General features: G+C 40.8%; 1 pseudogene; it reads left to right on the top strand.

Annotated features, from left to right (window-relative positions):
• The first annotated feature begins 698 nt into the window (after positions 1-698).
• Positions 699-2,269, top strand: LOC108634629 (annotated as a pseudogene).
• The last annotated feature ends 11,893 nt before the right edge of the window (positions 2,270-14,162 follow it).

The raw sequence follows: 14,162 nt of genomic DNA on the forward strand, positions 1-14,162 counted from the left end.
TCTTGGCATGAGGTGGCCAAAATACTGGAGTTTCAGCTTTAAGCATTATTCCTTCCAAAGAAATCCCAGGGCTGATCCCCTTCAGAATGGACTGGTTGGATCTTCTTGCAGTCCACGGGACTCTCAAGAGTCTTCTCCAACACCACAGTTCAAAAGCATCAATTCTTTGGCACTCAGCTTTCCTCACTGTCCAATTCTCACATCCATACATGACTACTGAAAAAAAAAAAAAAAAACATAGCCTTGACTAGACAGACCTTAGTCGGCAATGTAATATCTCTGCTTTTCAATATGCTATCTAGGTTGGTCATAACTTTTATTCCAAGGAGTAAGTGTCTTTTAATTCCGTGGCTGCAGTCACCATCTGCAGTGATTTTGGAGCCCCAAAAGACAAAGTCTGACACTGTTTCCAAGTTTCTCCATCTATTTTCCATGGAGTGAAGGGACCAGGTGCCATGATCTTCGTTTTCTGAATGTGGAGATTTAAAACTTTTTCATTCTCCTCTTACTTTCCTCAAGAAGCTTTTTAGTTCCTCTTCACTTTCTGCCATAAGGGTGGTGTCTGAGAAACACAAAAATGTGCCCTAGGTTGACTCAAATTTTAGTCCTGAGAGTCGTCCTGGGCCGACCTGACACTGGGAAGGAAGAACGCATCTTCATGCGGATGAGACCCTAGACTTCTGTGTCCAGTGAGTCCCATGCCCAAACAGACTGTGGAGCTGGAGGTGGACAGAGACCTGTCCCCTGCCTCGAATGGGAACAATTTTTGGCTGATACTTCCCGTATTTAGATCATTTGTAGACAGTAGTCCCTCCTGCATCCTTAGATCTCCTGGAAGCTGATTTCCCATGGAAACACTCCAAGCTTAGACCTCTGCTATTTCCTGTTTCCTCAAGTCCCTGTGAAGTCAGCTACCTCTTGCTAATATTCAGTGGAGCAGATTCATCCATCTGTCAATCTATCTTTGCCCAAGTAGTTCTTCCAATTCCTCCTTCGTGGAGCATGACAAGCATGCTCTGCCTTTGCTGTCTCAGGCTCACCAGCCTGGAAAGGAAACCAGGGTGAACTTCGGCTTCTCTCTGAAAGTTATTTGAGGTACTGGTGGAAAGTGCCTGTGTCATAGTGGCTGTTACTTAATCGGGACTTGATGATTATCTTTGTTGTGAATTTTGAGCTCCTGCAGCTGATTGGTCAGGTTGATTGCCAGAAGTCAAAATGATCACAAGGCACATTCCAGCTTAATCCAAATTTAGTGTTTTAACTCTGTCCAATGGAGAAGGGAATGACAAGCCACTACTGTATTCTGGCCTTGAGAACCCCATGAATGGTATGAAAAGGCAAAATGATAGGATACCAAAAGAGGAACTCCCCAGGTCATTAGGTGCCCAATATGCTACTGGAGATCAGTGGAGAAATGACTCCAGAAAGAATGAAGGGATGGAGCCAAAGTAAAAACAATATTCAGTTGTGGATGTGACTGGTGATAGAAGCAAGATCCGATGCTTTGAGCAATATTGCATAGGAACCTGGAATGTCAGGTCCATGAATCAAGGCAAATTGGAAGTGGTCAAATGAGAGATGGCAAGGGTGAACATTGACATTCTGGGAATCAGTGTACTAAAATGGACTGGAATGGGTGAATTTAACTCAGATGACCATTGTATCTACTACTGTGGGAAGGAATCCCTCAGAAGAAATGGAGTAGCCATCATGGCCAACAAGAGTCTGAAATGCAGTACTTGGATGCAATCTCAAAAATGACAGAATGATCTCTGTTTGCCTCCAAGGCAAACCATTCAATATCACAGTTATCCAAGCATATGCCCCAACCAGTGACGCTGAAGGAACTGAAATTGAATGGTTTTATGAAGACCTACAAGACATTTTAAAACTAACACCCTAAAAAATATGTTGTTTTCATTATAGGGTAATGGAATGCAAAAGTAAGAAGTCAAGAAACACCTGGAGCAACAGGGAAATTTGGCCTTGCAATGCGGAATGAAGCAGGGCAAAGACTAATAGAGTTTTGCCAAGAAAATGCAATGGTCGTAGAAAACACCCACTTCCAACAACACAAGAGAAGACTTTACAAATGGACATCACCAGATGATCAACACCGAAATCAGATTGATTATATTCTTTGCAGCCAAAATGGAGAAGCTCTATACAGTCAACAAAAACAAGACCAGAAGCTGACTGTGGCTCAGGTCATGAACTCCATATTACCAAATTCAGACTCAAATTGAAGAAAGTAGGGAAAACCGCTAGACCATTCAGGTATTACCTAAATCAAATCCCTTATGGTTATACAGTGGAAGTGAGAAATAGATTTAAGGGCCTAGAACTGATAGATAGAGTGGCTGATGAATTATGGAATGAGGTTCGTGACATTGTACAGGAGACAGGGATCAAGACCATCCCCCTGGAAAAGAAATGCAAAAAAGCAAAATGGCTGTCTGGGGAGGACTTATAAATAGCTGTGAAAAGAAGAGAGGCAAAAAGCAAAGGAGAAAAAGAAAGATATATCCATTTGAATGCAGAGTTCTAAAGAATGGCAAGGAGAAATAAGAAAGCCTTCTTCAGGGATCAATGCAAAGAAATAGAGGAAAAGAACAGAATTGGAAAGGCTAGAGATCTCTTCAAGAAAATTAGAGATACCAAGGGAACATCTCATGCAAAGATGGGCTTGATAAAGGACAGAAATGATATGGACCTAACAGAAGCAGAAAATATTAAGAAGAGGTGGCAAGAATACACGGAAGAACTGTACAAAAATATCTTTACAACCCAGATAATCATGATAATGTGATCATTGTTCTAGAGGCAGACATCTTGGAATGTGAAGTCAGGTGGACCTTGTAAAGCATCACTAGGAAAAAGCTAGTGGAGGTGATGGAATTCCAGTTGAGTTGTTTCAAATCCTAAAAGATGATGCTGTGAAATTGCTGCACTTAATATGCCAGCAAATTTTGAAAACTCAGCAGTGGCCACAGGAATGGAAAAGGTCAGTTTTCATTCCAATCTCAAAGAAAGACAATGCCAAAGAATGCTCAAACTACCGCACAATTGCACTCATCTCACATGCTAGAAATGCTCAAAATTCTACCAGCCAGGCTTCAGCAATTACATGAACCGTGAACTCCCTGATGTTCAAGCTTGTTTTAGAAAAGGCAGAGGAACCAGAGATCTAATTGCCAACATCAACTGGATCATGGATAAAGCAAGAGAGTTCCAGAAAAACATCTATTTCTGCTTTATTGACTATGCCAAAGCCTTTGACTGTGTGGATCACAATAAACTGTGGAAAATTCTGAAAGAGATGGGAATACCAGACCACCTAACCTGCCTCTTGAGAAATCTGTATGCAGGTCAGGAAGCAACAGTTAGAAATGGACATCGAACAACAGACTGGTTCCAAATCGGGAAAGGAGTACGTCAAGGCTGTATATTGTCACCCTCTTATTTAGCTTCTGTGCAGAGAACATCATGAGAAATGCTGGACTGGAAGAAACACAAGCTGGAAACAAGATTTTTGGGAGAAATATCAGTAACCTCAGATATACAGATGACTCCACTCTTATGGCAGAAAAAGAAGAGGAGCTAAAAAGCCTCTTGATGAAAGTAAAAGAGGAGAGTGAAAAAGTTGGCTTAAAGCTCAACATTCAGAAAACGAAGATCATGGCATCTGGTCCCATCACTTCATCATTAATAGATGGGGAAACAGCAGAAACAGTGTAGACTTTATCTTTGGGGGCTCCAAAATCACTGCAGATGTTAACTGCAGCCATGAAATTAAAAGACTCCTTGGAAAAAAGGTTATGAACAACCTACATATATATTCAAAAGCAGAGACATTAGTTTGCCAACTAAGTTCCTTCTAGTCAAGGCTATGGTTTTTCCTGTGGTCATGTATGGATGTAAGAGTTGGACTGTAAAGAAGGCTCAGGTCCAAAGAATTGATGATTTTGAACTCTGATGTTGGAGAAGACTCTTGAGAGTCCCTTGGACTGCAAGAGATCCAACCAGTTCTTTGGAAGAAATAATGCTAAAGGTGAAGCTCCAGTACTTTGGCCACCTCATGCGAAGAGTTGACTCATTGGAAAAGACTCTGATATGGGAGAGATAGGGGGCAGGAAGAGAAGGGGATGACAGATTATGAAATGGCTGGATGGCATCACTGACTCGATGGATGTGAGTCTGAGTGAACTCCAAGATGATGACGGACAGGGAGTGCTGCGATTCATGGGGTCCCAAAGCATCAGACATGACTGAGCGACTGAACTGAACTGAACGGTCCGCCACATCTTTGGCTGCTGATGGGAATGGTAGGACTTTGGTAAATGTCATCTCTAGGAAGTTACCAAACTGTAGAATATCCTTCAGGGAAGGCCACCTTCTCGCCCTCCAAATGGAAGAAGTGTTGGAAATCACAATACCGGGTGTGGAGAGGTTCCATCTGTCTGTTCTGTCAGCCAGCCCAGCAGGGTCTTCACCCAAAAGCCTTTGATGCAGGTTTTGCACCTCCCCTGGGAGAAAGTACATGTTGCTACCTGTGCTTAATGCACAGCAAAGGAAAAACTGAATTGTATTTGAGGGTTTAAAGTTGATGTCCTATCAGAATCTGTGTAAGAACCTTACGGGAGGGAGAGGGGTGGAGGGGGGCGGGTTTCGAAGGTGCTTTGCATTCCTTGTTCACTGGCACTGAGGGAACATCAGGTTACCCAGCTACACTTGGAAGGAGCCTTTGAAGGTCATGGTGAGGGTACAGGTCGCTGGACAGAGCCCAGGCTGGGATATTCAGGGGGACGCCTGAGCCTCCGGTTGCAGCCGTTTGCTGACACAGATTTGTGTCCTGGGCCCACGTTTATTTCCCTTCAGGAAATCCACGACCCTAAGCCCTCAGTGGCTTTCAGGCAGAAAAAAGTGTGTGCCAGGTTTGGACAGCCAAAGCAGTTCCATCCTCTCCTAAATCATATTCCTATATTTAATCTCATAGCTTCATGGAGGAAATGTCCTTTGTCTCCAGGGAGGGAGGAAGCATGGATCTTGGGTTTGCCTTGTGTTGAAGTAATCCACCTTGTCCCTTTTTAGTCACTCCCTCTGCTGGCAATTTCTCAAGCCTAGCCTAAGAAAAGTCTTTGAATCCCTCCAAACAAAACAGACTTGTCTTGGGTACTTTCCTTGGTTTCACTGCAAATGTATGGTCCCTCTGTTCACCTGGCCAGTTCCTAGGTGTCATTTTGACCTGACCAGTTCCAGGGAAGCCTGGACCCTCAAATTCTGGAGGACCCACCATCCCTCCATTACACCTCTGTTCCCCCATGAACAGGCATATGTTTTGCTGTCTGGTGTAATGATAAATGACAGTGTGATACTTGGGAATCTTACAGTTTCTTTTTTCTTCTGGAGTGACACCACCAGCTGCACCCCAGCTATCTGAACATGAACATGTGGATGATTTTGATTTGTCCCAAACTCTGTCAATGAATGTGTCTTCAGGATGGTTTTCTTCTTTTATATTTTGCTTTTCTGAGCAAACATAGGATCCAATCAGTTGTATGTAATGAGAACGTTTAAAAAACAAAAACAAAAAACACTCAGCCTTAGCTAGAAGGAGATCTACTAGTAAGATAGCACTTTAGCTGGAAATGCAAATTTCAGCCAGAATCTGAAAAGTGCTCTGGAAGGAGAAGTGGACTCAGGCCTGAGCACATTGCTCCACGTTGGAGCCTCATACTCTGAAGCTGTACCTACTGGGGTCTTCCTGGGACAGGCCATGCAGGCCATGATCCTGTTGAGAATTTTCTTTGCCTTTTAATCACTTTGGGAATTGCACAGTTTGCTTTTGCTTCTACATGTAGTTTTACCTTTATCCAGGACAGTTTGGTATCTTCTCTGATTTTCGCCACCTGTACAGACTGTTACAATATTTCTTTTTTTCTCTTTTTAAATATATATATATATATATATATATATATATATATATATATATATATATATAATTTTTACTTTATTTTACTTTACAATACTGTATTGGTTTGCCATACATTGAAATGAATCCACCACGGGCATACATGAGTTCCCAAACATGACCACACCTCCCATCTCTCACCCCATAACATATCTCCGGATCATCCCCCCGGATCATCACCATGCACCAGCCCCAAGCATACTGTATCCTGCATCGAACATACTGGCAATTCGTTTCTTACATGATAGTATACATGTTTCAATGTCATTCTTCCAAATCATCCCACCCTCTTCCTCTCCCTCAGAGTTGAAAAGTCCGCCCTACACATCAGTGTCTCTTTTGCTGTCTCACATACAGGGTCATCATTACCATCTTTCTAAATTCCTTATATATGTGTTAGTATACTGTATGGGTGTTTTTCTTTCTGGCTCACTTCACTCTGTATAATCAGCTCCAGTTTCATCCATCTCATTAGAACTGATTCAAATGCATTCTTTTAATGGCTGAGTAACACTCCATTGTGTATGTGTACCACAGCTTTCTTATCCATTCATCTGCTGATGGACATCTAGGTTGTTTCCATGTCCTGGCTATTATAAACAGTGCTGCGATGAACATTGGGGTCCATGTGTCTCTTTCAATTCTGGTTTCCTCAGTGTGTATGCCCAGCAGTGGGATTGCTGGGTCATAAGGCAGTTCTATTTGCAATTTTTTAAGGAATCTCCACACTGTTCTCCATAGTGGCTGTACTAGTTTGCATTCCCACCAACAGTGTAGGAGGGTTCCCTTTTCTCCACACCCTCTCCAGCATTTATTGCTTGCAGACTTTTGGATAGTAGGCATTCTGACTGGTGTGAAGTGGTACCTCATCGTGGTCTTGATTTGCATTTCTCTAATAATGAATGATGTTGAGCATCTTTTCATGAGTTTGTTAGCCATCAGTACGTCTTCTTTGGAGAAATATCTGTTTAGTTCTTTGGCCCATTTTTTGATTGGGTCGTTTATTTTTCTGGAATTGAGCTGCAAAGGGTGCTTGTGTATTTTTGAGATTGGTTGTTTGTCAGTTGCTTCATTTGCTATCATTTTCTCCCATTCATAAGGCTGTGTTTTCACCTTGCTCATAGTTTGCTTGGTTGTGCAGAAGCTTTTAATTTTAATTAGGCCCCATTTGTTTATTTTTGCATTTATTTCCAGTATCCTGGGAGATGGATCCTGCTGTGATTTATGACGGAGAGTGTTTAGCCTATGTTCTTCTCTAGGAGTTTTATAGTTTCTGGTCTTATGTTTAGATCTTTAATCCAATTTGAGTTTATTTTTGTGTGTGGTGTTAGAAAGTGATCTAGTTTAATTCTTTTACAAGTGGTTGGCCAGTTTTCCCAGCACCACTTGTTAAAGAGATTGTCTTTGCTCCATTGTATATTCTTGCCTCCTTTGTCAAAGATAAGGTGCCCATATGTGTGTGGATTTATCTCTGGGCTTTCTCTTTAGTTCCATTGATGTATATTTCTGTCTTTGTGCCAGTACCATACTGTCTTGAGGACTGTAGCTTTGTAGTAGAGCCTGAAGTCAGGCAGGTTGATTCCTCCAGTTTCATTCTTCTTTCTCAAGATTGCTTTGGCAACCGCTTGATAGGGATTGCATTGACTCTGTAGATTGCTTTGGGTCGTATACTCATTTTCACTATATTGATTGTTCCGATCCATGAACATGGTATATTTCTCCATCTATTAGTGTGTCCTCTTTGATTTCTTTCATCGGTGTTTTATAGTTTTCTATATATAGGTCTTAAGTTTCTTTAGGTAGATATATTCCTAAGTATTTTATTCTTTTTGTTCAATGGTGAATGGAATTGTTTCCTTAATTTCTTTTTCTACTATCTCATTATTAGCATATAGGAATGCAAGGGATTTCTGTGTGTTGATTTTATATCCTGCAACTTTACTATATTCATTGATCAGCTCTCGTAATTTCCTGGTGGAGTCTTTAGGGTTTTCTATGTAGAGGATCATGCCATCTGCAAACAGTGAGAGTTTTACTTCTTCTTTTCCGATTTGGATTCCTTTTATTTCTTTTTCTGCTCTGATTGCTGTGGCCAAAACTTCCAGAACTATGTTGAATAGTAGCGGTGAAAGTGGGCAGCATTGTCTTGTTCCTGACTTTAGGGGAACTGCTTTCAATTTTTCACCATTGAGGATAAGATTTGCTGTGGGTTTGTCATATATAGCTTTTATTATGTGGAGGTATGTTCCTTCTATTCCTGCTTTAGGGGGAGTTTTTATCATAAATGGATGTTGAATTTTGTCTAAGGCCTTCTCTGCATCTATTAGATAAGCATATGTCTTTTATTTTTCAATTTGTTACTGTGATGAATTGCATTGATTGATTTATGGATATTGAAGAATCCTTGCATCCCTCGGATAAAGCCCACTTGGTCATGGTGTATGATCTTTTTAATGTGTTGTTGGATTCTGATTGCTAGAATTTTGTTGAGGATTTTTGCATCTATGTTCATCAGTGATATTGGCCTGTAGTTTGTGAGTGTGTGTGTGTGTGTGTGTGTGTGTGTGTGTGTGACATCTTCGTCAGGATTTGGTATTAGAGTGATGGTGGCCTCATAGAATGAGTTTGGAAGTTTACCTTCTTCTGCAATTTTCTGGAAGAGTTTGAGTAGGATAGGTGTTAGCTCTTCTCAAAATTTTTGGTAGAATTCAGCTGTGAAGCCATCTGGACCTGGGCTTTTCTTTGCTGGAAGACGTCTGATTACAGTTTAAATTTCCGTGCTTGTGATGGGTCTGTTAAGATTTTCTATTTCTCCCTGTCTCAGTTTGGAAAGTTGTATTTTTCTAAGAATTTGTCCATTTCTTCCACGTTGTCCATTTTATTGGCATATAATTGCTGATAGTAGTCTCTTAGGATCCTTTGTATTCTCTGTTGCCTGTTGTGATCTCTCCATTTTCATTTCTAATTTTATTGACTTGATTTTTCTCTTTTTGTTTCTTGATGGGTCTGGCTAATGGTTTGTCTATTTTATTTAACCTCTCAAAGGACCAGCTTTGGCTTTGTTGATTTTTGCTACGGTCTCTTTTGTTTCTTTTGCCTTTATTTCTGCCCTAATTTTTAAGATTCCTTTCCTTCTGCTAACTCTGGGGCTCTCCATTTCTTCCTTTTCTAGTTTCTTTAGGTGAAGAGTTAGGTTATTTATTTGACTTTCTTCTTTCTTTTTGAGGTATGCCTGTGTTGCTATGAACTTTCCTCTTAGCACTGCTTTTATAGTGTCCCACAGGCTTTGAGTTGTTGTGTTTTCATTTTTATCCATTTCTATGCATATTTTGATTTCTTTTTTTATTTCTTCTGTGATTTCTTCGTTATTCAGAAAGGTGTTGTTCAGCCTCCATATGTTGGAATTTTTAATAGTTTTTCTCTTGTAGGTGAGATCTAATCTTAATTCATTATGTTCGGAAAAGATGCTTGGAATGATTTTGATTTTTTTGAATTTATCAGGGCTAGATTTATGGCCCACCATGTGATCTATCCTGGAGAAGGTTCTGTGAGCCCTTGAGAAAAAAGTGAAATTCATTGTTTTGGGGGGAAGTGTCCTATAGATATCATTTAGGTCTAACTGGTCTATTGTATCATTTAAAGTTTGCGGGTTTTTTTTTGTTAATTTTCTTTTAGTTGATCTGTCCATAGGTGTGAGTAGGGTATTAAAGTTTTACACTGTTATTGTGTTATTGTTAATTTCCCCTTTCATACTTGTTAGCATTTGTCTTACATATTATGGTGCTCCTATGTTGGGTGCATTGTATAATTATAATTGTTATATCTTCTTCTTGGATTGATCCTTTGATCATTATGTAGTGGCCTTCTTTGTCTCATTTCACAGCTTTTGTTTTAAAGTCTATTTTGCGGATATGAGTTTTGCTGCTCCTGCTTTCTTTTGGTCTCTTTTTGCGTGGAATATCCTTTTCCAGCCCTTCATTTTCAGTCGGTATGTGTCTCTTGTTTTTGTATCCATTCAGCCAGTCTTTGGCTTTTGGTTGGTGCATTCAACCCATTTACGTTTGAGGTAGTTATTGGTAAGTATGATCCCCTTGCCATTTACTTTATTGTTTTGAGTTCGGGTTTATACACCCTTTTTGTGTTTCCTGTCTAGAGAATATCCTTTAGCATTTGTTGGAGAGCTGGTTTGGTGGTGCTGAATTCTTTCAGCTTTTGCTTGTCTGTAAAGCTTTTGATTTCTCCTTCATATTTAAATGAAATCCTTACTGGGTACAGTAATTTAGGCTGTAGGTTGTTTTCTTTCATCACTTTAAGTATGTCTTGCCATTCCCTCGTGGGCTGAAGAGTTTCTATTGAAAGATCAGCTGTCATCCTGATGGGAATCCCCTTATGTGTTATTTGTTGTTTTTCCCTTGCTGTTTTAATATTTGTTGTTTGTGTTTGCTCTTTGTGAATTTGATTAATGTGTGTCTTGGGGTGTTTCACCTTGGGTTTGTCCTATTTGGAACTCTCTGTGTTTCTTGGACTTCGGTGATTATTTCCTTCCCCATTTTAGGGAAGTTTTCAACTATTATCTCCTCAAGGATTTTCTCATGGTCTTTCTTTTGGTCTTCTTGTTCTGGGACTCCTATAATTCGGATGTTGGAAAGTTTCATAATGTCCTGGAGGTCTCTGAGATTGTCCTCATTTCTTTTAATTTGTTTTTCTTTTTTCCTCTCTGGTTCATTTATTTCTACCATTCTATTTCACTAATCCTATCTTCTCCCTCCGTTATTCTACTGTTTGTTGCCTCCAGAGTGTTTTTGATCTCATTTATTGTGTTATTCATTATATATTGACTCTTTTTTATTGCTTCTAGGTCCTTGTTAAACCTTCGTTACATCTTCTCAGTTCTTGTCTCCAGGCTATTTATCTGTGATTCCATTTTTATTTCAAGATTTTGGATCATTTTCACTATCAATATTCAGAATTCTTTCTCAGGTAGATTCCCTATCTCTTCCTCTTTTGTTTGGTTTGGCGGGCATTTCTCCTGTTCCTTTACCTGCTGAGTATCCCTCTGTTTCTTCATCTTGGTTATATTGCTGCGTTTGAGGTGGCCTTTCTATATTCTGGGAATTTGTGGAGTTCTCTTTATTATGGAGTTTCTTCACTGTGGGTGGGGTTGTATCAGTGGCTTGTCAAGGTTTCTTGGTTAGGGAGGCTTGTGTTGGAGTTCTGGTGGGTGAGGCTGGATTTCTTCTCTCTGGAGTGCAGTGGAGTGACCAGTAATGGGTTATGAGATGTCAATGGTTTTGGAGGAACTTTGAGCTGCCTGTATATTGAAGATTAGGGCTGTGTTCCTTTGTTCCTGGAGAATTTACATGGTATGTCTTGCTCTGGAACTTGTTGGCCCTTGGATGCTGCTTTGTTTCAGTGTAGGTAAGGACATGTATGATGAGCTCCTATCGATTAATGTTCCCTGGATTCAGGAGTTCTCTGATGTTGTCAAGGTTTGGACTTCAGCCTCCTGCTTCTAGTTTTCAGTTTTATTTTTACAGTAGCCTCAAGACTTCTCCACCTGTTCAGCAATGATGATAAGATATCTAGGTTAAAGATGAAAAGTTTCTCCATGTTGAGGGACACCCAGAGAGGTTCACTGAGTTACATGGAGAAAAAAAAGAGGGAAGGGGTAGTTAGAGGTGACTGAAATGAGATGAGGTGGGATCAAAAGAGGAGAGAGCAAGTTAGCCAGCAATCACTTCCTTATGTGTGCTCCACAGTCTTGCCACTCAGAGGTATTCACTGATCTATACAGGGAAGACGAGAAGGAGGAAGTAGAGAGAGGTGGCCAGGAGGATAAAAGAGAGAAATGAAAAGGAGAGAGACAGATCCAGCCAGTAATCAGATCCTGAAGTGTTCTCCAGCATCTGGACCAGAGAGATTCACAGAGTTGAGTAGAGAAAAGAAGGGGAAGGGAAGAGACAGAGGCCACCTGGTGGAGTAAAAGTAGAGCCCACAGGAGGAGAGAGTGGTCAAGCCAGTATTCTCACTCTCAGGTAAAATTGGGTAATGAATTTTGGGTGTTAAAAAGCACAAAATTGACAACAAATACCAAAAAGCAAAGATTGAAAATCTAGAGTAGAGGTTGGATTTTCAAAAATGCAATATTAAATAAAAGAAGAAGAAGAAGAAGAAGAAGAAGAAGAAGAAGAAGAAGAAGAAGAAGAAGAAGAAGAAGAAGAAGAAGAAGAAGAAGAAGAAGAAGAAGAAGAAGAAAGGCCCAAGAATTATTTAAAAAAAAAAAAAAAAAACAGCAACAACCACACAAAGACTATATGCGGCCTTTGCTTTAAAAAATAGGGTCTTTTTTTTTTTTTTCTTTTTGAAAAGTAATACAAGGTTATAAAAATAAAAATTAAAGGAGAAATAGAGGACATAAATATTTTAAAAAGTTAAAAAAAGAAAAAGAAAAGAAGGAAATACTACCACACAACAACATCAGCAAAAAAAAAAAAAATAAATAAATAAAAAATAAAAAAGAGTGAAAAAAAATCATAAAAATAGTAAAGATATATCTGGCCCTTTCTCTGGTGTTGTGCGTAGTGTGGGATCACTTCCAAGGTAGTTCCCTCTGTTTAACTTCTGTTTGTTGGTCTCTTCAGTATCTGATTTCCGTCCTGACACAGGGGGCTGGCGGCGGTGTGGACAGTTTTTTTTTTTTTTTTTTTTTCAGTCTCCCTTGTTCAGGCGTGCTGTTGGGAGGGAGTGATGCTACAAGCAAATAACACTGGCATGTGCACGCAGTGTCTAAGTCCCACTGGGCCTCCCCTGCTTGTGGTGCACACTGCTCAGGCTCTACGTTGCTCAGCCAGGAACTGTCTGAGGCTGGCCCTAGGCTGTATGCACCTCCCTGGTCTTAGCCGCTCAGATTTGGCACTCAGGTAGCCCTCAGAAGCACAGATTCTGTTGGGACTGTGTTTTTTGCCCTTCCCAGGTCCGAGTAGCGCAGGCGTTTGGCAAGAGCGGTCACTGCGACTTATCGCCTTTCCTGTCTCTGCTGCTCAGTTTTCTGTGTGTATTTCTGGCGCCCATTGTGAGGCAGATGGTGACTGTCCAGAACCCCTAGAAGTCTTAGCAAAGAAGCCTGCTTGCAGTTTTGTAGGTAAAGTCTCTCTGGGTCTGCAATTGCTCCCTTCCAGCCCTTTCAGCTCTGGCTGCCTGTCACCATTAGGGGATGGTCTGTAGCCAGCTATTTCTGTTCCATCCTTTGTTCTTGCGTGGTCCTGGCTGTTTCTTATGTTCAAGCTTTTCACGTGGTAGATATCCCACAGTCTGGTTTTCTATCCCAAGTTAGTTCATTCTGATTATGTGCAGGGTGTTCCCACCTGGTTCTTAAAAAGCACTGCAGCCCATGCCTCCCGCGCCTCTCTGCCCTGTCCCCACTTGCTAGTTGTGGATGCAGGCATCTGAGCTGCTTTTCTGCTTGGGGAGTTACTGTTGGGCTTGTAATCTGTTGGTTTTAATTATTTATTTATGTTTCCTTCCTGTTATGTTGCCCTCTGTGTTTCCAAGGTTTGCCACAGACTTGGCAAGGGAGAGTGTTTCTTGGTGACTGGAAACTTCTCTTCTTAAGATTACCTTCCTGGGATGGGATTCCCTTCCCAGGACAGAGCTCCCTCCCTACCTTCTTTGTCTCTTTTTTCTTCTTTTTTATTTTTTCCTACCTGTTTTTGAAGACAATGATCTGCTTTTCTGGGTGCCTGATGTCCTCTGCCAGCATTCGTTGGCAACAGCATAGGTTGTTTTGTGGAATTTGCTCAGAGTTGAAATGTTCTTTTGATGAATTTGTGAGAGAGAAAGTGGTCTCCTCATCCTATTCCTCCACCATCTGAGGACCCGAGGGCTGATCTTTTTAGAGTGGACTGGCTGGATAACCTTGCAGTCGAAGGGACTCTCAAGAGTCTTCTCCAACACCATAGTTCAAAAGCATCAATTATTCTGTGCTCATCTTTCTTTACTGTCCAACTCTCACATCCATACATGACCTATGGAAACATGATAGTCTTGACTTGATGGACCTTTGTTGGCAAAGTAATGTCTCTGCTTTGCAATAGACTATCTAGGTTGGTCCTAACTTTCCTTCCAAGAATAATCATCTTTAAATTTTATCGCTTCAGTAACCATCTGCAGTGATTTTGGAGCCCCCCCGCCC

This window comes from Capra hircus, unplaced genomic scaffold (genome assembly GCF_001704415.2).
Source record: "Capra hircus breed San Clemente unplaced genomic scaffold, ASM170441v1, whole genome shotgun sequence".
Taxonomy (NCBI): Eukaryota; Metazoa; Chordata; class Mammalia; order Artiodactyla; family Bovidae; genus Capra; species Capra hircus.